Source organism: Malaclemys terrapin, chromosome 22 (assembly GCF_027887155.1).
Source record: "Malaclemys terrapin pileata isolate rMalTer1 chromosome 22, rMalTer1.hap1, whole genome shotgun sequence".
NCBI classification, from domain to species: Eukaryota; Metazoa; Chordata; order Testudines; family Emydidae; genus Malaclemys; species Malaclemys terrapin.
The window spans coordinates 3,049,285-3,071,066 of NC_071526.1; positions in this window are offsets into that span (position 1 = coordinate 3,049,285).

Here is a 21,782-nt window from a genome sequence, read left to right on the forward strand (position 1 = left end):
TCAAAAAACTGAAAACTGAGAAATTTTTGCCAAAACTCAGAAAATTTGAGCCAAACCCCAAAAGTGTTAGCTGAAAACCAAACTTCTGATGAAACCTTGAAAATTCTTGGAGACAAATTTTGATGAAACCGAAACTTTTTCCTTTTTATTTAAAAATTTCAAGGAAATGAATCCCATTTCCTGATCTGTGTGACCCCCCCCGCCACACACACACACTCCAGGGAGCAGGCGATGCCCTTAGGGGCCATTGTTTAATATTCAAATGCCAGGAGTTGCCGTCAGTGCCAGGCATACTATGGTTCCTGGGTTCTATGGTTTCCCACTCTACTTGGCACTAGTTATTCCTCCGCTTAATCCCTGAGATTAGTGCTGTGGGCATCAAGTGCGGACAAAGACATCGTCTAGCTCAGGGGTGAGCAAACAGTTTAAGCCGGCCCGCGAGCTCCCGCTGGGGAGCAGGGTCTAGGGCTTGCCCTGCTCTGGCTGGGTCACTGAGTCGGGGGACCACCACACGAGGGTAAATATTACTGAAAGCTTGACAAATAGCAAACTGAGGCACTGGGGCTGCGGAGCTGCTGCTTGCCTGCAGACTGGGTGCCTCGTCCAGCAGTGTGGCTTAGGGACCAGGAAGTGGATCTGACACAGTGCAGGAGGGTGGTTTAGATGAGCTGCTGAAGGCTGGGACTGGACTGGCTGATACACTGAGACGCTCCAAACGGGTCTGTGACGCCCTCTGTCCCTAGTCACTGTTAGCCCCAGCCACGGCGCTGGCTCTTCATGACTTCCCTAAGCGCCAGCAAGCAAAGCTTCTCTGAGGGTTGATCCCACCTCTCACTTACCTGAAGACTTTAAGGGCACATCCTGGAGGACAGGGGCCTGGATTAAATCCAAGCAGCAGCCCCTGATGTTAGCAGGGGTCACTGAACCAGAGCACTCAGATGCCATGGTGAGGGGCATGCTATAAAACTCCACAAAGGGCTAGCTCTCCCCTTGCTATGGCATAGCAGACCCTCTCCTGTCTCACAGAGGGGTCCCTGCCTGCTGAGTCTCATTGGCAAGGTGATGTGGGTGGCCTCATTCCATCCTGGTATTCGCCTGGTGGAGAGGAAGGCCCGCAGCCTGAGATGAGCCCTCCAGGGGGGTAATGGGAGGGAATCAGAATCAGCCCATGAGTGCCGAAGGCTGGGCTTTATCTCCCCACCCCCTGAGACCCCCGGCTAGCATTTTAATGAACTTACTCCCAGGGAAGGGCAGGGCTGCAGCACGTGGGATCCAAGTCAGTTGCCTTTGTCTCCAAAGCCTATGGGCAGCAGCTGTGCACCAGCAAGAGACTCACAGAATGGTGTCGTGCTCTTCTAAGAACGGCACCGCAGCCAGCAACCAGCTTTTCTTCCACAGCTAACCCCTCCCTGTCCTGTAACGACTCTTCCTAGCGCTGTCTGTGATGGAGCTGTCTGGGGACTCCCAGCATTGGGGTCATCTCACATGAGCCACCACACACAGGCCAATCTGAGGTGCATCGAGGGGGAGCAGTCAGGGGTCTGCAGGGTTCCTCTCCCGGGGCCCCTGCTAGCTCTGGGGAAAGCACCACATGGCATGTGCTGGCTCTGCACAAGGCGCTGAGGAGAATCCGTTATGGTGCCCAAAGAAGGAGCTGTTGCTGCTTCCGGTTCAGAAGATTGAATCCACATGACCAGCTGCTCTATGGCATCAGCGCCATGGCACTGTAGCCAGGAATCAGACAGACGTGGATTGGAAACAAGACCCTGAGAGCGTCACTGCAGTGAGCAGGAAGCGAACTCTAGCACGATGTGGGAGCTGGCACTGTCCATGGCAGATCCGCTGCTTCAGGAGAAAAGCAGTTGGAGACAAGCTGTCCCTGCCGAACGTTAATGAAGCAAAGCCCAGAGCTAGAGCCGCAGTGCTGAGAACATCGTCATCGTGTGACTCCAGAGGTCAAAGGATCCAGGAGTGGGTGACAGCCAAGCAGGTTTGTTAGGGCAGCTGACCTACATCTTCCATTCCAAGCATGCTACTGTCTATGTAGGAAATATTTTCCCCACCTCGGAAATGCAGCCAGCAACTGTTTAACAGCACCCAGCTCTGCTATATAGCAATTTAGGACAAGAAGAGAAGAATATTCTTTCCAGTTGATAGTGCACAGGGAATTACAGGAGGTCCAATGTAGGCATCCCTATTAGGATTGGGCAGGGACACTGGAGTTAAGAAACCTTTTGCAAAAAATGCCATTGGGTCTTTAATGAACATGAGAGATCAGGATCTAAGCTGCCGAAGAAGCCCTATTGCAGCACCATGCAATGCTGGGGCATCAACTCAGCACCAGTTCAGAGGATAAAGCAACCCCTATTGAGTCATTAACACCATGTCCTGCAATACCTGGGCTTTCCTGGGAGCGCCGCTCCCATTCAACGACTGACTAGCAGAGAGTCTCCAACCCATTGTTATGTTTTTCCATAAACAAAGAGCAACCAGATACATTCACTCGGAATGATCCATCGATATTCAAAAAAGTTGCCTACCTGAGCTTGGACCCAGTGTGTATAATGGCAATCTGCAGTGCACGGGTGTCTAATGTGGACCTGCAGTGTGCCGGCATCTAATGGCAATCCCTGGGAGAGCACAGTTACACCGGTGTAAGTGCGAGCAGAATACAGCCTTTTACTCTATTGTCCACACTGTGTGCACTGACTCCCATGTGCAGCTTCAGGTGTCTGGCTCCAGCTGCCAATCCCTTGTCCAAGTGGAAACCCTCTTGGGTGACCTTGGGCCAGACCATTTCCCAGAATCCCTAAACAGCAGGGCCTCCATGCCTGGCTCTCCCCCGCCTGCAGGGAAGGGGTGGAGTGCCAACCCTGCAGCCCATCTCCCCAGTCTGTCACCCCCACGGGACACCCCCTGTGGAGCTGGGAATCCTCTCTTGGGAAGGCCAGGCAGAAGGGTGTCCTAGAGCATTCTTGGCTTGGAGTCCCATAGCTACCTACGGATACAGCCCCAGAGGATCTGAGCCCTCGCTGAAGTAATACATTTGTCTCCCAGTCACTGTCCCTGGGTTACAGATGGGGCAACTCAGGCACAGACTCGCCCTGTCTGTAGCAGTCAAGAAATGAACCCATGGCTCCAGCACCTTGGCTACAAGAGGGTTCCCAGGAGCCACTGCTCTCAGGGAAGGGCTGGCACCTTGCAGAGTGGGGAACCTCTGGCTGTTTCCTGCCCCTTGTGTGGCTTTTCTGCCGCCTGCAAGGAACAGACAAACCTCGGCTGCGCCATGGGGACGGGGCTTTAAGTAGCAGGCCCCAGCAGCGGTGTGGGTCTGCGGGTTGCACCAGTCGGCAGCGGGAGCTGGTGCAGATTCCACAGATCGCCTTACACAGGACCTTAGTGTCACTGAGCCATGTCAGCGGGACCGGCGGCTCTGCCAGAGTCCGTCCAGGAACAGGTGCTGTGCTGGGGACGTGGAGCTGGGGAGCTCTGCCCTCATTTACCATGCGCTTTGCAAACCCGCTTCACCTGTCACCTGCCCTCTCTCCCCTCCTGCAGCCAGACCTGTGTGCACCCCCAGCCATAGCCAAATAGCTCATAGACAGCATCACTGCTCTGTTACAGACCCTTCTGCTCCCACGGCACACTCACCTGAGTGCACGTGTACCGCCGACAGATCCCGGTCGTTCCCCCCCGCCGGTCTCGATGGGACAGAACACCACATCCAGGAGGTGTGTGAGTTACACACGGCTCCCCCGTGAATGTGAGTGTACCGAATAATGGGCAGGGATTTCTACAAGTGCTGGTAGGCAGTATTCAGCCGGACAGCCCTGTCTGTGGAGATCTCTGACCTCCACAAGCACACAGTAAGGGCTCCATTTTAAATGGACATCTATGCCCCATACCCCGCCCCCCAGGCATGCAAACGCACAGTGCTTCCCAACAATGCACCAAGACACACACACGAATGCCTCCAGCTTTCACTGAAAACTAATTTTAACCAGTGAACACCTGCCAAATTGATTTTATGGGCTTGACACCGGTAAATCACTTTAAATTTCAAGCCTCCACAAAATTTGCATCCTGCTATTTTTGAATCTCTTGGAAACTCTCAGCTTTGGCTTGTTTCATGGTGTAACTTTTATGCTCAGAAGCCCAGAGGACAATCAGCACTGAGATGGCAGCATGAACATGTGCTGCAAAGCACTGGGCAGCAGCACTTCGTGAGGCTCATCCCTGGGCCTACCCACGTAGCTCCATTTATCTGAACCATGGTTCTGTGTCAGGAGCTTGCCCTAAGAAAATCTCCATCTGGTAGAAATACAGAGAGCTAGTAAGTGGGCCTGTCTCATTAGTTAGACACACATTTGCTGTTAAGATGACATGCTAAGAGTATCGAGCTTGTATACGTTCTATGCTGTGCAAGTTCAAGTCCTTCCTGGGGTAGTTTTCTGATCTGCTTAGTACAAAGGTGTAACGATGCTGCCTCTGGCGGGACACAACTGAGAGTGTCAATTCAGGACAAATTGCTTAGAGCAGGGCGGTTACAGCCCAAGGCTGGGTTTTCTTTATTATTAAGGCACACCAAACCAGCCAAACAGAGAGGACTTCAGTTTTACCCCACTGGCCAACCATAAGTTGTACGAGCAATTCCCTTAGACACTCCAGTTTCCCAGTATCACCGCCAGTGCCACTCGTTATGGGGATGAATGATTATGAAAACCAATACCCCAGTAAAAGAAAAAAGGTTCTTCCGATCCCAAAGGACCAAGCCCCAGACCCAGGTCAATATACAAGTCAGATCTTACCCACAAATCACACTGTTGCCAATCCTTTAGAATCTAAAATCTAAAGGTTTATTCATAAAAAGAAAAAAATATTGATGAGAGCTAAAATTGGTTAAATGGAATCAATTACATACAGTAATGGCAAAGTTCTTGGTTCAGGCTTGTAGCAGTGATGGAATAAACTGCAGGTTCAAATCAAGTCTTTGGAGTACATGCCCTGCTGGTATGGGTCATTCAGTCCTTTGTTCAGAGCTTCAGTTTTTAGCAAGGTTCCTTCATGAAGCACAAAATGGAGGGTTTTCCAGGGCCTTTGATATTCTCTGCCCTGTGGAAGGACACCCCTTTGTTCTTACTGTGGAAAATCACAGCAGCAAGATGGTGATTGGAGTCACATGGGCAAGTCACATGTCCATGCATGACTCAGTTTGCAGGCTGATGCCATTGTTTACATGTTAGTTTGAACGTTCCCAGGAAAGCTCAGATGTGGATTGGCATCTCTTCAAAGTTCATTGTCAGTTAAGTGTTTCTTGATTGGGCACTTACTGAGAATAGTCCTTTCTCAAGAAGCTGACCAAATGCTTCACTGAGGCTACTTAGAATCAAAACACATTGAGATACAAGTACATAGCCAATATTCATAACTTCAACTACAAAATGATACACACATACAGATAGCATAATTATAACCGGCTAATCATAACCTTTTCATAGATACCTTACACGACAACCTTTGTACAATATTTGCTGCAAATATATAACAGTGGTTGCAACAATGATCTATACAGTCACAGTTTATGTCAATAACGTCACAAAAGGTAACTGGGTGAAATAATAAAATGTGTTACATGGGAGCTCAGAGGAAATGATCTAATGAGCCCTTCTGGCCTTCAAATCTGTGAACATTATTATGTGAAATGTCCTCTGGATTTTGAGGTGTAAATCATGCACCGGATCCTCTGCTAGTGTAAACTGGCCCAGATGGAGCCATATAGATTTACATCAGCTGGGTATCTGATCCCATCGTTGTTGATGTAGGATCTACAATAAAAGCAGGTTTTGCTCTCTGCCATCCCTGGAGCAGTACTAACTAGCTCCCAAGCTGTGTTTGCAGAGCTCTGCTTCATCAGGGCACAAACAAGGATGCCATCATCCAAAAAGTCACGTTGGCTTCAGGAGTTACTGGGAAATGGCACCAGTGGCCAGGACAGGAATTGTACCTGCACGCTCCCCGGTTACCTTAGCTGAACTTGTCCTGGGGTATCTTCCCCTTGCCTGGAGCAGCTTGGTTGGGGCTGTGGAGGGCAGCGTGCAGATTTTGCAGTGTTTGGAGATGAAATGTTCCACATGGGTATATTGATTAGTATTAAAGCACTTTGCTTTGCTGGCAGCCAACAGTGCCCCAAACGCGGTGCCTAAAACACGCCCACCATCCGGGTGCCTGCCCAGCCCCTGGGGCCATGGCAAGTGCAGCATTCTGCAGGCTGCCTGTCGAAACCCATCAGCGCTTGGCACCCTTCTCCTAGTCAAATGAGCCAGCTAACTCGATCAGCTGAACATGTGGGCAGCCGGTGGAGCATGACCTGGCTTGTTTTACACGTGGGGCTCCTGCTAAGGCAACCCTTTCCTGTGACAGCGGCTGCTGCTCTGCCCAGCTCTGTGGTTCAGCTCGCTCCGTGCTCCAGCAACCACTTTGCATTCAACTTTTTGATATTGCATTGATTGACTTCAGCCCATTTCTCCGGAGAGGTAGTGAGAGCCAATGGGAAGGCTCTGTGTGCTCCAAGCCAACTCCTGCTATTTCATAATTTCCTTTCACCTCCCCCCTACAATCCCCACAAGGCATTCCAGCTGTTGGGCATCACATGGACATCTGAGTCAGATGGAAGATTTAGCTTCGCCGCCTGCCTTATAACATACCCTAAGTGTGGGGGTAATTGCCAATAACTGCACAAACACCCCCTCCCCCCCCGGTCAGCTCGAGTTACCTGAGCAGAGCCAGCAAAAGATCACAGGTCCAGGGCCGAGCAGCAAACTGTTATCTGTGCTTACTGCAGCTGGGCTTTTCCAACGGAGACTATCACAAGGTTAAGTGGCATTGTGGGCTCCAGGGCTCCTGCTTCTTTCTGACTCCAGCTCAGATGAAAAGTAGCTGTGTGTTCTGAGTGCCCTGAGATCTGCATCCTGGCCTCATAGACATCAATGGGAGCTTTGCCACTGACTTCAGCAGGGCCAGGATTTCACCCTGAGTATCACAGCGAGCTCTGTCCTTCTCCTCCATCACCACCAGTGATAAATGTTCCACAGGGCCAAATTCTACCCTCAGCGACACCTGTGTGTGTGCCCCATGGGCTCCCTCTAAATGATACTGCTGCAACCCCCCGGCTCTTCACCCTGCAAGCAGGGCTGTGGCTGCAGAGTGGGCTCCCCCACTCAAGGCAGCAGGGCTGGCTCTGACATGCACAGAGTGGGGCAGCTCTGCTGAGGGAAGGGGGCTAATTTCCAGTCACTCTGCAGAAGGGAAATGAAATCTCTTTGTTTAAGCCCCACTCAATACTGTGAAGCAAGTCGAACAATGAGCTGAGCTAGCTGCAGGGAATGTTCCGGAATCCCGGGTGGTGCAATGGGGAAGAGGGTGCGGCACAGGCCTGGCAGTGGTGTGTGTTTGTCGTGGGCATGCCGACAGGGGAGCCTGATTTGTGAAGGGGTTTGCTGGCTCTGGCATGCAGAGCCCAAGGTGGAACAGGGCGCAGGCAGGCTGGGAACTGGTCCTGGTGGGAGTATGATGCACCTCGGAGAGCAGTGTCCCATCCCGCTACCACGTGAGAAGGGAGCAGAGATGGGGCGACCATGCGGACTGATCTCTCAGGCTTCCTTTCTGAGCCACCCTCAGTAGTCAGGGCTGCGGGGGAGCTGGCTCATGCGGAGGTCTCGCCTCCTCAATAAGCACCAGTCCAGGAGTTCTCAGATCCCTGAGCCACGCAGTGTTCGCAGGCTCCGGGTTCCACAATGGGAACCAAAGCCGTGTCTTTGCTACCTCTCGTCGGCAAAACGTATGTCGCTCCTGGGTGTGAATATTCCGCCCCCGAGTGACATAAGCTATGCCAGCCTAAGCGCTAGTGTGCCCAGCGCCATGTCGGCAGGAGAGCGTCTCCCACCCGCAGAGCTACGGCCGCTCACAGGGGGGTTGAGCGTCAGAGAGCGTCTGCGCCACACGCACTGTGGCAGTGCAGCAGACCTGTAAGCGTAGACAGGCCCGAAGTCGAAGTGGTCAATGTCGGAGGTCTCAGCCCATGTCTAGGCCCCTACGTAAGTGTCCTGCCTACCCCAGGCTGAGCACCTCCCGCTCCACTCGGCCTCAGTGGGAGCAGACTCCAGCTCTCAGTGTGTGAAGGGGAAGGTGTGTGAAGAGTCGGGCTGTCAACCTGCCTGCAGGTCCCTCAGGGACAGGCTAACTCAGCCTCTGCTCTTTTGACGTTAGCATCATCATGTGTTTTTCCTTATTAACTTAATTACAATGTTTCATTAATTAATGCCCACTTATAGCAAGCTGCAATTTGTTCAGGGGTGTAAGGCATGAACCAGATTAACCACTGCCAGCTCCAGGAGGGCAACCCCAAGGGGACGGGCCAAGAATCCCCAATTGCCTGCTAAATCCCGGCTGTCTAAGCCTCATTTGCCTGTCTTGTCCTAGCACTACTGCCTTGTTCCCAGCTCCAGGCAGCATGCAGAATGCAGCGCTTTCAACAACCCCTTAATCGCAACCTGTGCAGGGTCAGCAGCTCGGCGTGGCCTGGGAGCAAAGTGCTCTTCCAAGGAAGAACTGGAGCAATTGGTCTGTTGTTTAGAACTCCAGCTGAGCTTCACTGGAGTGAAGAGCTGGGGGACTCCACAGCAGAGCCAGCAGCGTGGCTTGGGGACAGGGCCAGCTCCTCAGTGAAGGACTTTCTCTTGCAGGGCACAGATTCCACAGCCAGAACATTCAATCCAGGCCCCACAGCAGCTTGTCTTCTTCTGATGGCCAAGGCTGAGCTCAGGTGTATTGCTTATTCCCTCGATGGACTGAGGCTGAGAACTGTCAGCTGTGGGCACTACCAGCCCCCCTGCCTGGGTCATTGTATGTGCCATGGGGGAACATCAGCAAGTCTTCATCTTTAATGCTGGTGGAAGTGCTGAGCTGTCCCAGACAAGGACCGAGCAGTTCTGCGCAGGTCCCTTTGGGCTGGGTCCCTGGCCAGGCCATGTGGTCACATCTGTATGTATTATTATGAATTAATCGGTTGTACACATTAATATCCCAGATCCAGTGCCCAAGGGCCTCGGAACAGCTTAACAGAGACAGATACAAAAACTTGTTACCCAAAAGGGCAACATGCCCCAAAAACTAGAGGGCAGGAGAAAGAAACCATCACAGGAGGGGTAGAAGTCAGAGCAGAAAGCAGGGATGGGCTTCACCAATCAGACTACTTATCCCTGCTTTCCCTGCCCCCATCTCCCCATTCATGGACCAGTCCTGCCAAGGTTGCACAAGAGGAAGCTGGGGCCGGGGGGAGGATGTGGAGACGTCACCACTAGAACCCTCTCCCCAGTCTGGTCCTGTAGAACGATGAATGATCGGTCTCCAGGGAAGGGCGCGTGCAGAGACAGCAGGATATCGGAATATCTCAGTACTAAAATTCTACCGGCTAACTGAAGACAGATGTATAAAAATAGAGAAACACCATAGATGTTATTGTCATGGCTATTACCAAGGAAACACATTTACATATAGGAAAATGTCCAAAACAAGCACCCTGGATTTCGTGTACTCAGTCTGATGTGTGGGAATGCTCCCATCCTGTAACCTGGGCCCAGGTGTGATCCCAGCCAAAGTTCAACAAACCGAACCCTCTAACTCCCCACCCCGGAGCCTTCCCCCAGCCAGAGCGCTCCCACCAGCCCCAGCCTGGATCCCTCATGAACTGTATACAGGAGGACACCAATAAATCCCCCCAGCCCCAGTCTTGCACCCCAGAAATGTGCATCTAACACTGCTCAAGACCTTCCTGAGCAATGCAAGCCCATTAATTAGTTTGCCACTTCGTCAAAGGGTAGTGGACATGCCCCAGCCTCTGTAACCTGAGCAGATTCCCCAAACTTCAATCAAAACCAGACTGAGACAAAACATTAGAATCACTTTATTAACAAAAGAGAGCTAGATTTTAAGTGGGAGAGCTCAGTGGTTTGAGCATTGGCCTGCTAAACTGATGTTCTGAATTGGAGCTCCTAAGGGCGTAACAACGTCCTCAGCTCACAGCAGAGTGGATGACCCTGGAAATATCCCGACAGGAGTGGCCTCGCTGCATCTCACTGAGACGCTGAACCCGGCGCCTGGGAACACTGCGGGGTTCACTGAGACGCTGAACCCCGGCGCCTGGGAACACTGCGGGGTTCACTGAGACGCTGAACCCGGCGCCTGGGAACACTGCGGGGTTCACTGAGACGCTGAACCCCGGCACCTGGGAACACTGCGGGGTTCACTGAGACGCTGAACCCGGCGCCTGGGAACACTGCGGGGTTCACTGAGACGCTGAACCCGGCGCCTGGGAACTCTGCGGGGTTCACTGAGACGCTGAACCCGGCGCCTGGGAACTCTGCGGGGTTCACTGAGACGCTGAACCCCGGCACCTGGGAACACTGCGGGGTTCACTGAGACGCTGAACCCGGCGCCTGGGAACACTGCGGGGTTCACTGAGACGCTGAACCCGGCGCCTGGGAACACTGCGGGGTTCACTGAGACGCTGAACCCCGGCGCCTGGGAACACTGCGGGGTTCACTGAGACGCTGAACCCGGCGCCTGGGAACACTGCGGGGTTCACTGAGACGCTGAACCCCGCGCCTGGGAACACTGCGGGGTTCACTGAGACGCTGAACCCCGCGCCTGGGAACACTGCGGGGTTCACTGAGACGCTGAACCCGGCGCCTGGGAACACTGCGGGGTTCACTGAGACGCTGAACCCCGGTGCCTGGGAACACTGCGGGGTTCACTGAGACGCTGAACCCGGCGCCTGGGAACACTGCGGGGTTCACTGAGACGCTGAACCCGGCGCCTGGGAACACTGCGGGGTTCACTGAGACGCTGAACCCGGCGCCTGGGAACACTGCGGGGTTCACTGAGACGCTGAACCCGGCGCCTGGGAACACTGCGGGGTTCACTGAGACGCTGAACCCCGGCGCCTGGAAACACTGCGGGGTTCACTGAGACGCTGAACCCGGCGCCTGGGAACACTGCGGGGTTCACTGAGATGTGGAACCCGGCGCCTGGGAACACGGCAGAGCTCATGAAGACACTGAACCCCAGCACCATGGCAGTGTCCAGCCAGGGCAGGAGAACAGCAGAATGGAGGAGAGGGGCTCAGAGAGGAGAGCAGGGCGTAGCTGGGAAGCTGTCCTAGGCATTCCCTTTGGCTAATGAATGCCTCTCTTCCAAAGCTGCTGAATGCAAACCACTCTCTTGAGATGTGTTGTGCTGGACACTCAGCCGGCCTATGTGGTGTTGGCCATGGGCTTCCTGGTGTCCCAGTGCTGGATAATGGCCTTTTTCCTCAGTGAGCTGTGTCTAGCTACAGAACAATGGATGACAGCCATGCAGAATGACAACAAAAGTAATCGTGATACTATTCCCTTCTCTAGTGCTTCCCTTCCCTGTGGTTGCAAACCTCACACGCTGCCCTGTGGCTTGTCCCCCCAGCGTCATGGAGGGGGAAACTGAGGCACGGAGGTACCCTGTGTAACTTTCAGCAGGCAACATTATGGCATTATAGCGACACAGCAATCAGAGATGTGACCGCAGCACATGTAGACATCCCTGAGCGCTCTCTGATCTAGTTCGCTCCAATAACAATAGTGGTGGAGCCAAGGCATGGGCTAGCCACAGACATATGGATGTAGGGTGTCCTCGGTGGGCTTGTACAGCCTGTGCCGTGGCTTCACTGCCATCGTGATTGGCACTAAGCAGATCAGAGCTAGCATCTACACATGCTACAGTCACACTTCTGCTTGCAGGGTAGATAAATCCAGAGTGAGCACTACCAGAGCAGCCAGGAGTCCTGCCTCTTAGCCCATGTCTACAAGACACACTTTGGCTGATGCAAGTTCCATTGACATGCAGCCGCCGCAATTAGTGTATCCCACGTGTATACTTGGCTTCCTGCGTCCATGCTGCACATACTCACCAGGCGTGGCACAGTGCATCCGTAGGTATGGACCTCAGTGTGCAACATACCACTGTCAGAAGATTCAGCAATGCATAGTGGGGCAGAAACAAGTCATGCAGGCAGGGCCGGCTCCAGGGTATTGGCTGCCCCAAGCAGCCAAACAAACAAAACAAGCCGCGATCGCGATGTGCGGCGGCAATTCGGCGGGAGGTCCTTCACTCCTGCTCGGAGCGGAGGGACCGTCCACCGAATTGCCGCCAAACAGCTGGACGTGCCGCCCCTCTCCGAAGTGGCCGCCCCAAGCACCTGCTGGTGCCTGTTGCCGGCCCTGCATGCAGGGCTGATTGGGAGCAAGGGGGTCAAGTTCCCAGCATGCAACTTTCCCACACCACAGAAACACTAACCCCGTTGCCTACTCTGTCCCCATATCCACTCTAGCGACACCGTCAGAGGACCCAACCACATGAGCCACATCATCAGGGGCTCATTCACCTGCACATCTACCAATGTGCTATATGCCATCATGTGCCAGCAATGCCCCTCTGCCATGTACATTGGCCAAACCGGACAGTCTCTATGTAAAAGAATAAATGGACACAAGTCAGACACCAGGAATGGTAACATACAAAAGCCAGTAGGAGAACACTTCAATCTCCCTGGACAATGAATAACAGATTTAAAAGTAGCCATCCTGCAACATAAAAACTTCCAAAACAGACTTCAAAGAGAAACTGCAGAGCCACAATTCATTTGCAAATTTAACACCATTAATTTGGGCTTGAATAGGGACTGGGAGTGGCTGGCTCACTACAAAAGCAATTTTCCCTCTCTTGGTATTGACACCTCCTCATCAATTATTGGGAGTGGACCACGTCCACCCTGATTGAAGTGGCCCTGTCAACACTGGTTCTCCACTTGTAAGGTAATTCCCTTCTCTTCATGTGTCAGTATATTTATGCCTGTATCTGTAATTTTCACTTCATGCATCTGAAGAAGTGAGGTTTTTTACCCACAGAAGTTTATGCCCAAATAAATCTGTTAGTCTTTAAGGTGCCACCGGACTCCTCGTTGTTTTTGTGGCTACAGACTAACACAGCTACCCCCTGATACTTGGATTATGTCCCGGTGCATCTCCCTCTCCTTTTCCTGCTGTGACTCCTGGGGCTTTTCTCCTCTCTGCTCTTTCCTTCTCCACACAGTCGGCAATATCCACCCTCCAGGCCCTCTGTTCATGGCCTGCTGCAGCACTGGCTTGCAGGATCTTGCTGAACACGTCATCCCATGGCCTCTTCATTCTCCTTCTTATTTGGCTGGAGGGGGAACCCTCTAGGCTGCAATGGCACCAGCTGCAGCTAAAACACACTGAGGTGCCGTTGTCAGTACAGTCACACTGAAAGTGAAAGGTATGATTCTGAACTCTCTTCCCTGGCCCCTAGAGCTTTATTCAAGACATGCCGATTGACACTTCTGCTTGGAGCGCTGTGCACAGCACCAGCCATGCTGAGTGTGACCTCCAGGGAGGAGGGAAATGAGCAGGGAATTGCTCATTTGCATGAAGCTATGTACTCATTGGGCAATGGCACCATTTTCCGCGAGCGGTGGGGATGTTAGCTGGTATCTCACTCCTGAGGGTACGAAAGGCACAGAGAGCACAGCTGCTGCTGGCGTCCCAAAGACACCCAGGCCTATATGCTGCTAGCCTGTGTACTGCAATGCTGCCCGCTGCAGTTATCACCCACTGGTGCGGGAAAGTGTCCTACCGCGGAGGAAGCAATAAGGCTGCCATCCCTGGAAACCTTCGGGAGAGGATTGCCGAGCACCTCCATGGAAGTTTCGTCAATATTTCTCAGGAGGACTCAAGGGACATCCCCCTGCACATAAGCAAGCTGCTCCACATGGCCCCCACCCTATCTCTACATCTCTTTGTTGTACCACTACCTCTTCTAGCAGAAGTCGATAGCTGTGTCCTGTTAAGTTGGGGCCATCAGTACAACACGGTAATGGGAAATACAATGACACACTTCCCGTGCATCGGGCTCACCTGTGCTGGACTGCCAGGACTGACTGGACTGCGGTGGAGTCTCAAACAGGTCCTGGCTCATGGCATAGCTGGACATCCTGGTCACATGTCCACATCCTCCTCGTCCTCGCTGTTCACGTGAGGGGCCTGTGACTTGGGCTCCTTGAGGTATCCATGGTGTTATGCAGGGTCATGGCGGGGTCTCCCCAAGTATGGCACACGGCTCTTTGTAAAAGCAGCAGGTCTGTGGCTTGGCACCAGATTAACAGGTGTCACTGCGGGTAAAATCTGGCCTGTGGAACCTTTATCACTGGTGATGATGGAGAAGAAGGCCAGAGCCCGACATGATGCTCAGGGTGAAATCCTGGCCCTGCTGAAGTCTGTGGCAAAACTCCAATTGATATCTATGAGGCCAGGATGCCACTTGCAGATCTCAGGTGACCTTGTGGCGTGAGGTTGCTCTGCAAATACTCTGCCTCAGTTTCCTCTCTCAGACACCTAAAAAACTCACAAAAGGCTTCTCTGTTCAGAACTCCCCCTCCTTAGGGGGCCGGTTTGCTTGGCCTGAAGTTCAGAACAAAAACGTCCTCTCCCCACCCCTCCTCCCTGAGAACATCCCTGGTGTCTCGGGGTCTTCCCTGTAGGAGCCGTACTCCCAGGCCTTGCTGCCTAGAAACTCTGCTTGATCCCCAGGGGCATCCCAGCCCTCCATCGCAGGAGCCATTCCCCTGCTCTTTGCTGCAGGAGCCTTTCTCACTCTCTGCAGTTCCTCTGCACCTGGGCTTCCCCTTCTCCTCTGCAGCTTCCTGCTGCTCTTACGGGGGGTCAGCTGAGCCCCGCGCAGGGCTACCTGCTTGGTAACTGGGGTCAGCTGGCCCCAGGCCTTTAGCCCTTGACAGGTCAGCCACCCTGTTCCAATGCCCTTATTGCACCAGGGTCCCACCCCAATGTCCTGGTCCCACCTCGCTTTGGGGCCACTCACACAAGAGTGGGCTGGCGGGGGGGGACGGGACGGGACGGACCATGGCTCTCTTTGGGCAGGCTGGGATCTCTCCTGGAGGAGGGGTGAGTGTGTGAAGGCCCCAGCAGTGCTGTCCCAGCATCCCTGATGGAGCATTGACAGCTAGTGACCCCCTGCACAGAGCCCTGACCAGGATGTGTTGGTGGGACCCCCCGGAACAGGAGGTTTCAGAGTTAAGGTGAATGGGGCAGTTCACACCTCTTGGAGCTGTTGTTTCAGGCCCTCTGCAGACTCGGGCCAACATTGCTGCATTGGGGACACTCCAGTCACATTTGAAAACGTTTCTTCCCAATCTTGAGGGAGAGATTCTGGCCTCATCACATGACTCCAAGAGCAGGGGCCCTAGGAAGGCAAGGGCACATAGTGCCTATGCCTTAATCTGGCCCTGCCATAAGGCCAGAGGCCTCAACTATAGTCAGGGCCCCTGTGTCATTAAGACTTTAAAAATCCGGATGGCCAACTTAAAGCCAATCCTCCCCTTTCTAGGTCACCCCAGCACGGTATGCAGAGCTCATAGCTGTTGCTCAAACCTGAGAGCAAATGCATTGCTGTGCTCAGCACACGTGGTGCAGGAGGGAGAAGCCTTGCAGTGGGAGCACTCATGGTCACAAGGGCATGTGCTGCTGCTGGGAGACTGTCAGCAGCTAAAGGAAATTGCACAACAGAAACTTTTCCACCATGTCCAACATGTCGCACTCCTTGCGGAAGGTGTGGTCAGAAGCAAAGGTGAGCTCCTTGCTGTGCCTCACTGCACTTGGAGGAGCCTAGCAACGGGTGATGACCTCATGGAGATGTGACCTTTGGTGGGGCAGAGACCGACATCACAGGGTCTGTGGAAAGAGACACACAACTGTGCACTGTTAACACACACACATACACGCACGCACAATACTCGTCCATCCCCTGACTGATGCCTATATTTTAGGTGTCACACAGCCCTGCGAGGCAGGTCCAGGTCCCTTAGTTGCGACAGTGAAAACCCCGTGGCCATTCCCGTCACAAGCTATTGAGAGGCCAAACTGCTTTGGAGGACAGGGTCATAATTCAAAATGATCTGGACAAATTGGAGAAATGGGTTGAGGTAAACAGGATGAAGTTTAACAAAGACAAATGCAAAGTGCTCCACTTAGGAAGGAACAATCAGTTTCACACATACAGAATGGGAAGAGACTGTCTAGGAAGGAGTACGGCAGAAAGGGATCTAGGGGTTATAGTGGACCACAAGCTAAATATGAGTCAACAGTGTGATGCTGTTGCAAAAAAAGCAAACATGATTCTGGGATGTATTAATAGGTGTGTTGTGAGCAAGACACGAGAAGTCATTCTTCCGCTCTACTCTGCTCTGGTTAGGCCTCAGCTGGAGTATTGTGTCCAGTTCTGGGCCCTGCATTTCAAGAAAGATGTGGAGAAATTGGAAAGGGTCCAGAGAAGAGCAACAAGAATGATTAAAGGTCTTGAGAACATGATCTATGAAGGAAGGCTGAAAGAATTGGGTTTGTTTAGTTTGGAAAAGAGAAGACTGAGAGGGGACATGATAGCAGTTTTCAGGTATCTAAAAGGGTGTCATAAGGAGGAGGGAGAAAACTTGTTCACCTTAGCCTCTAAGGATAGAACAAGAAGCAATGGGCTTAAACTGCAGCAAGGGAGGTCTAGATTGGACATTAGGAAAAAGTTCTAACTGCCAGGGTAGTTAAACACTGGAATAAATTGCCTAGGGAGGTTGTGGAATCTCCGTCTCTGGAGATATTTAAGAGTAGGTTAGATAAATGTCTATCAGGGATGGTCTAGACAGTATTTGGTCCTGCCATGCAGGCAGGGGACTGGACTCGATGACCTCTTGAGGTCCCTTCCAGTCCTAGAATCTATGAATCTATGAGAGCACGAAGGCCACTCATCTTGATGTAGCCCCCTGGAGAATCATTCATGACCCTGAAAACACAGTGGCGTCATCTCAGGCAGGTTGGGAGCCCAGACTGGCACGAGCCCTGGGTGCCATTGTTACCAAAGCACCCTGGGAAAAAAGCCATGCAGGGCAGGATGGACACAGCAGTGATCCAGCCTCCAGAGGTGACTTCTCTGCAGTTGGTCACCATATTCCCTGTCTCGGTGGTTAGACACTCCATGCCCTGCAAGCGGCAGCGACTGAACTCTCTGCAGCCTCACTCTGCCCGAGCATGGTGAGCGACTGACTACACAGCCATGCTGAACAAGGATGGGGGCGTTATCCACCCAGCTCTGGGCTACATGCCTGGATCCAGGCGAGGCCATGAGATGTGACATCACCCAGCCACAGGCAATGGGAGTTTTGCCTGAATAAGGACCACCGGATTTGGTCCTAGGTGAGACAATCTCACCAGCACAAAGATTCCCAGTCAGTAATTCTTGGCAAACAAGAAAACTGCAACAATTCAGTATTCTTCCTTCCTGCCCTGATTTGCCTATGGACACTTTCCTAGGCGACATTCGAATACATTGACTCGGTCTTCAGTGACGTCCTAAAGCCAAATAATGGGCAACAGAAAAGGCGTCTGTTTGAATTAGAGGAGCTTAAGGGAGCCTCTTACAGGGTTTCTAAATATATTTCCTCAAATAGAACACACACACACACACACACACACACACACACACACACACACACACCACACACAACACCAATGAAAATATTTTAAACAACTACCCCCAAATTGGGGCTTTTAAACAAGTTTGCAAATGCAGCTCTTCCCAGACTGAAGGCTGCTTGGAATTTCCTGTGAGCATCACCACAGCATTACCATCAAACATGCAAGAGAAGTCAAAGCCTCATGCTGCCATTTCCCTTCAGTAACTGGATTTGTAGGCTTGGGTTCTGAAGCAAGACAGGTGCATTCTGATCACCCAGTCTGCCCTCCTGCAGAGCACAGGGCAGAGACCCTCACTCAGTGCTCCCTGCATCGAACCCAGCACCTTGTGTGTGGACAAGAATGTATCTTCCAAAAAATCATCAAATCCCAGGACTGCCAATCCTGAGCATTCAAAAATCACGAGTCAGGCCCTGAAAAATCATGAGATTTGTCTTTTAAAATGGGTTCTTTTTATTTGCCATCTGGACTTTTATGTTTAGGGTTGACTTGGGTTGCATTTTCAAGCTTTTTCCCCATAATCATGAGTGCTAAAAACCTTGGTTTTTTTAAATGAAAGCTGATATTCGCACATAGTCACCTGACTCCGGGAACTGGGGCTTTAAGGAAAACACCAAATACCGTGAGATTCATCATGAAATCATGAAAGCTTGGCATACTGCAGTCCTAAAGCTCTTAGGGGATGGGGGATCCATCACACCCCTCGGATGGCTCAGACTTTGCTGCTCATTCATCTTCTCAGGTCCCTCAGCAGTAAGTGCCATGACAGTGTTTCCATTTTTACCAGGAACAATCCTGGTAAAATGGTCTAGGTTCATCTGGCTCTGCCTTGGTGCAGTGGCTGGACTAGGTGGACTCTTATGGTCCCTTCCATCCTGATGGTTCTATGATTCTGTGAACCCACTCGTAAGGAATCTGTGACACACACACACACACACACACACACAGAGTCAGGGAATGGGTTGCAGGACCAGAGGCACTGCTCTCACCTGCTTGTTCCAATGGAGAATCTCTGCACATCAGATACAAGCATTTCAGGGGGCAGCATCAAAACACGCTTGTCTCCAGCAGCTGCAGTCTGTGACGTAGTCTGGACCTCGGCTGTGGGTTGATCAAGCCTTTAAACTGGTTATGAAATACATCAGGGAGCAGATTTGCAGATGGGGTCAGAGCCCAATTGACATTCAGCTCGCTGAGATCTTTTGCAAACCTGACCCTTTGAGTCCAGGCTACGCTGGCCCAGGCTGTGCACGGCTGATAGCTGAGGTCCGTCGGCATGGCTCTATTGGCTTTAGTGGAACTGTGCTGATTACAGCAGCAGGGGATCTGGCCCCATGTTTGTAATAGGTCAGGGCCCCCTGGCATGCTGCCATTTGCTTTGCAGACAGGGTTTTAGCTGCCTTTATCGTATGGATTTAACTGATCGTCTCTCTACAGCCTCCAAGCCCTGGAGGGCGAGAGTCCACATACAGACAAGTAGGACTTCCTTCCACCCAGCAATGCATGCACTCTGCTCAGTGCCTTGCAGTAGGAGACGGATCTCACCTCGAGCCCTGTGTCACTGCCTGATAGTACCACTCTGGTAGGAGCTATCACCATCTTGCCATTGCTTCTTGCTTTGTAAGAGGGCAGTGGGAGTCTAAGAGCGGGAAGGGGGGCTGCAGTTCCTTTCTGCCATGGTTTTCCAGAGCCTGAGTCCCCCTCTCCTTGTCCTCTTGAGGATGCTCTGGGAGCGCTCATGAATTCCTCACCACATTGCTCAAGGGTTTACTCCATCCTGAAATGAGCGGTTGCCAGACCTCTCTGCAGCTCTGCTGAGTGCAGTCGAGGCTGATGGACATCTGACAGAATGGACTTGGGAAGAATTTTTTCTGTATTTTTGAAGTGTTTCCCCTTATTTGGGCTTTAGAAAGAACATCCGTAATATCAGCAAAAACACATGCACCTCTTTCTGCCCCACAGAAAGAGTCTTCGGTATCACAGTGTGAAAGCAGGTACTCACTGTTTGAAGTATATATCCCCTACAGCACCATAACCTCACAGAAGAGATATAGCTATCAGAATAGGTACCACCTTCAAGTGATAAATAAACCTGGGAAAACTCGCCAAGTTAAGCGGGTGTCTTCCTACCACGCAGCACCTGATAATAGTTACTGCTGTGAGCATAATCCCTCCTAATGCATGGAATCAACCCAAAAAAAGCATTTTCTTGTTCACCTAAAATTATCCACCTATTGAAACAGGTACCATCTTCCAGTGATAAACAGGAGCCGGCTGCCAGGTGAACACATGTTCTCCTATCATGTGGCATGGCAAGCAGCGCTATGTGATCTGAGTGGCTATAATGGCTTCTGCACCTTCCCATGGCTGGTTTGCTGGAAGCAGCTGTTATTTTGTATTTAGTTCAAATGCAGCAAGTTTGATAGCGCACACATGTGCACACACACACACGCACGTATGCGTGCACACACACACACACGTGTTCACGCACACACACACACGCACACGCTGCTCTTGCAATGGCTCTCACTATTGTTCATACTTTTTTTGTTGCTTTTTCATAACTGAAAATAAAATCCACTCATGCTGACTTTATATTATATCATTAATTATTATGATGATGTGTATTGATATAGCACCTTGGAGCCCCGGTTATAGGCAGGGACCCCGGTGCTGGGGGCTGTACAAACACAGAACGGAAAGATGGACCCTGTCCCAATGAGCTTACAATCTTGTTGCTATTTTTTGGATAGAAAAATTGAACACTGCAGGTGAAAACAACCCCTTGGATTGCATGAAAAGAAACAGACCAAAAGGCTGCCCGCCACTCACCCATCCCTGATCAACCCTTCCAAGAAGTTAGCTTCCCTAGCTGTTAGGGTACCAGCTTAGAGCAAGATGACAAATACACAAGATGCCAGTTTACACATAAAGGTCTGGATTTTGCTCTCTGATACATGCATGCAGCTGCCATGGACTTCAGTGGGAGCTGTGCCTGCACATCTGAGCACCGAAGAAATGGATACTTACTATAATTGTGGTTCTTCGAGCTGTGACGCACACATGTATTCCACGTCGGTGTGTGCACGCTCAGCGTGACAGAGCCAGAGAATTTTGCCTAGCAGTACCCATCAAGGCGCGGCGCTTGCGTTTCGGGGCTGTAGCCCCTCCCCTGGCTATATGAGGTGATGCCGCCCTGACCAGGCTCAGCTCCTTCGCACTGAACACCAGGAGATGAGACAGAGGACCAAGGGCAGGCCATAGAATACACGTGCGCATCACATCTCAAAGAACCACCGTGACAGTAAATAGCCATTTCTTCTTCTTCGACTATGTGCAGCCATGGAGTTCACTTAGGTGACTCCCAAGCAGCACCCCTCTCAGGAGGTGGGAATCAGAGGCTATCTAAACAAGGATTGCAGGGCTGCCCTGGAAGATGTGGTGATGGCGTAATGGCTTGTAATGTAAGTATGGCCTGCCACGTAGCAGCCCTGCAAACGTCCAACATGGAAATGTCACTGAGGAACGCTATTGACATTGCTTGTGCTCTCCTCGAATGAGCTCACACCTGCTGCGGAGGTGTAGCTGAAGCTATCTCATATGCAGTCTTGATACAGGATGTTATTCATCTAGGATAGTCTGTGAAGAGACCACTTGACACTTCATGCAATGTGCATATGACACAAGCAGGCGAGGCGAGGCACAAAATGGTTTAGTCCTATCCAGACAGAAGGCTAGACATTGCCTGACATCTCATGTATGGAGACACTGCACTTCTGGAGATGAATGTGGCTTAGGAAAGCATACAGGTAAGTATGCTGCCTGGGTGCACCACTCACCACTGCACTGATGCCTCCTCCTGGTCACTCTGGGGATTAGCTCTCGAGGCCGATGCCCCCACCCATGGTTTGCAAACCACCACTCTGACTCAGGTCTGCAGCTCCTCTTGCTCCAGGACTCACAGCATCCTCTTCACTCAGCATTCCCACTTGCGGGGTATAGTCCATCAGCAGTCCCAGGCAGTCAGCCCGTTCACTGCCTCAGTTCTATGCCACGCCCTTGGTGGCTGGTAGGGGAACCTGGACCTGCCCTTTGCTCCGGGTTCCAGTCCAGGGACCCACAGCTTCATGCCCCCTCCATGGT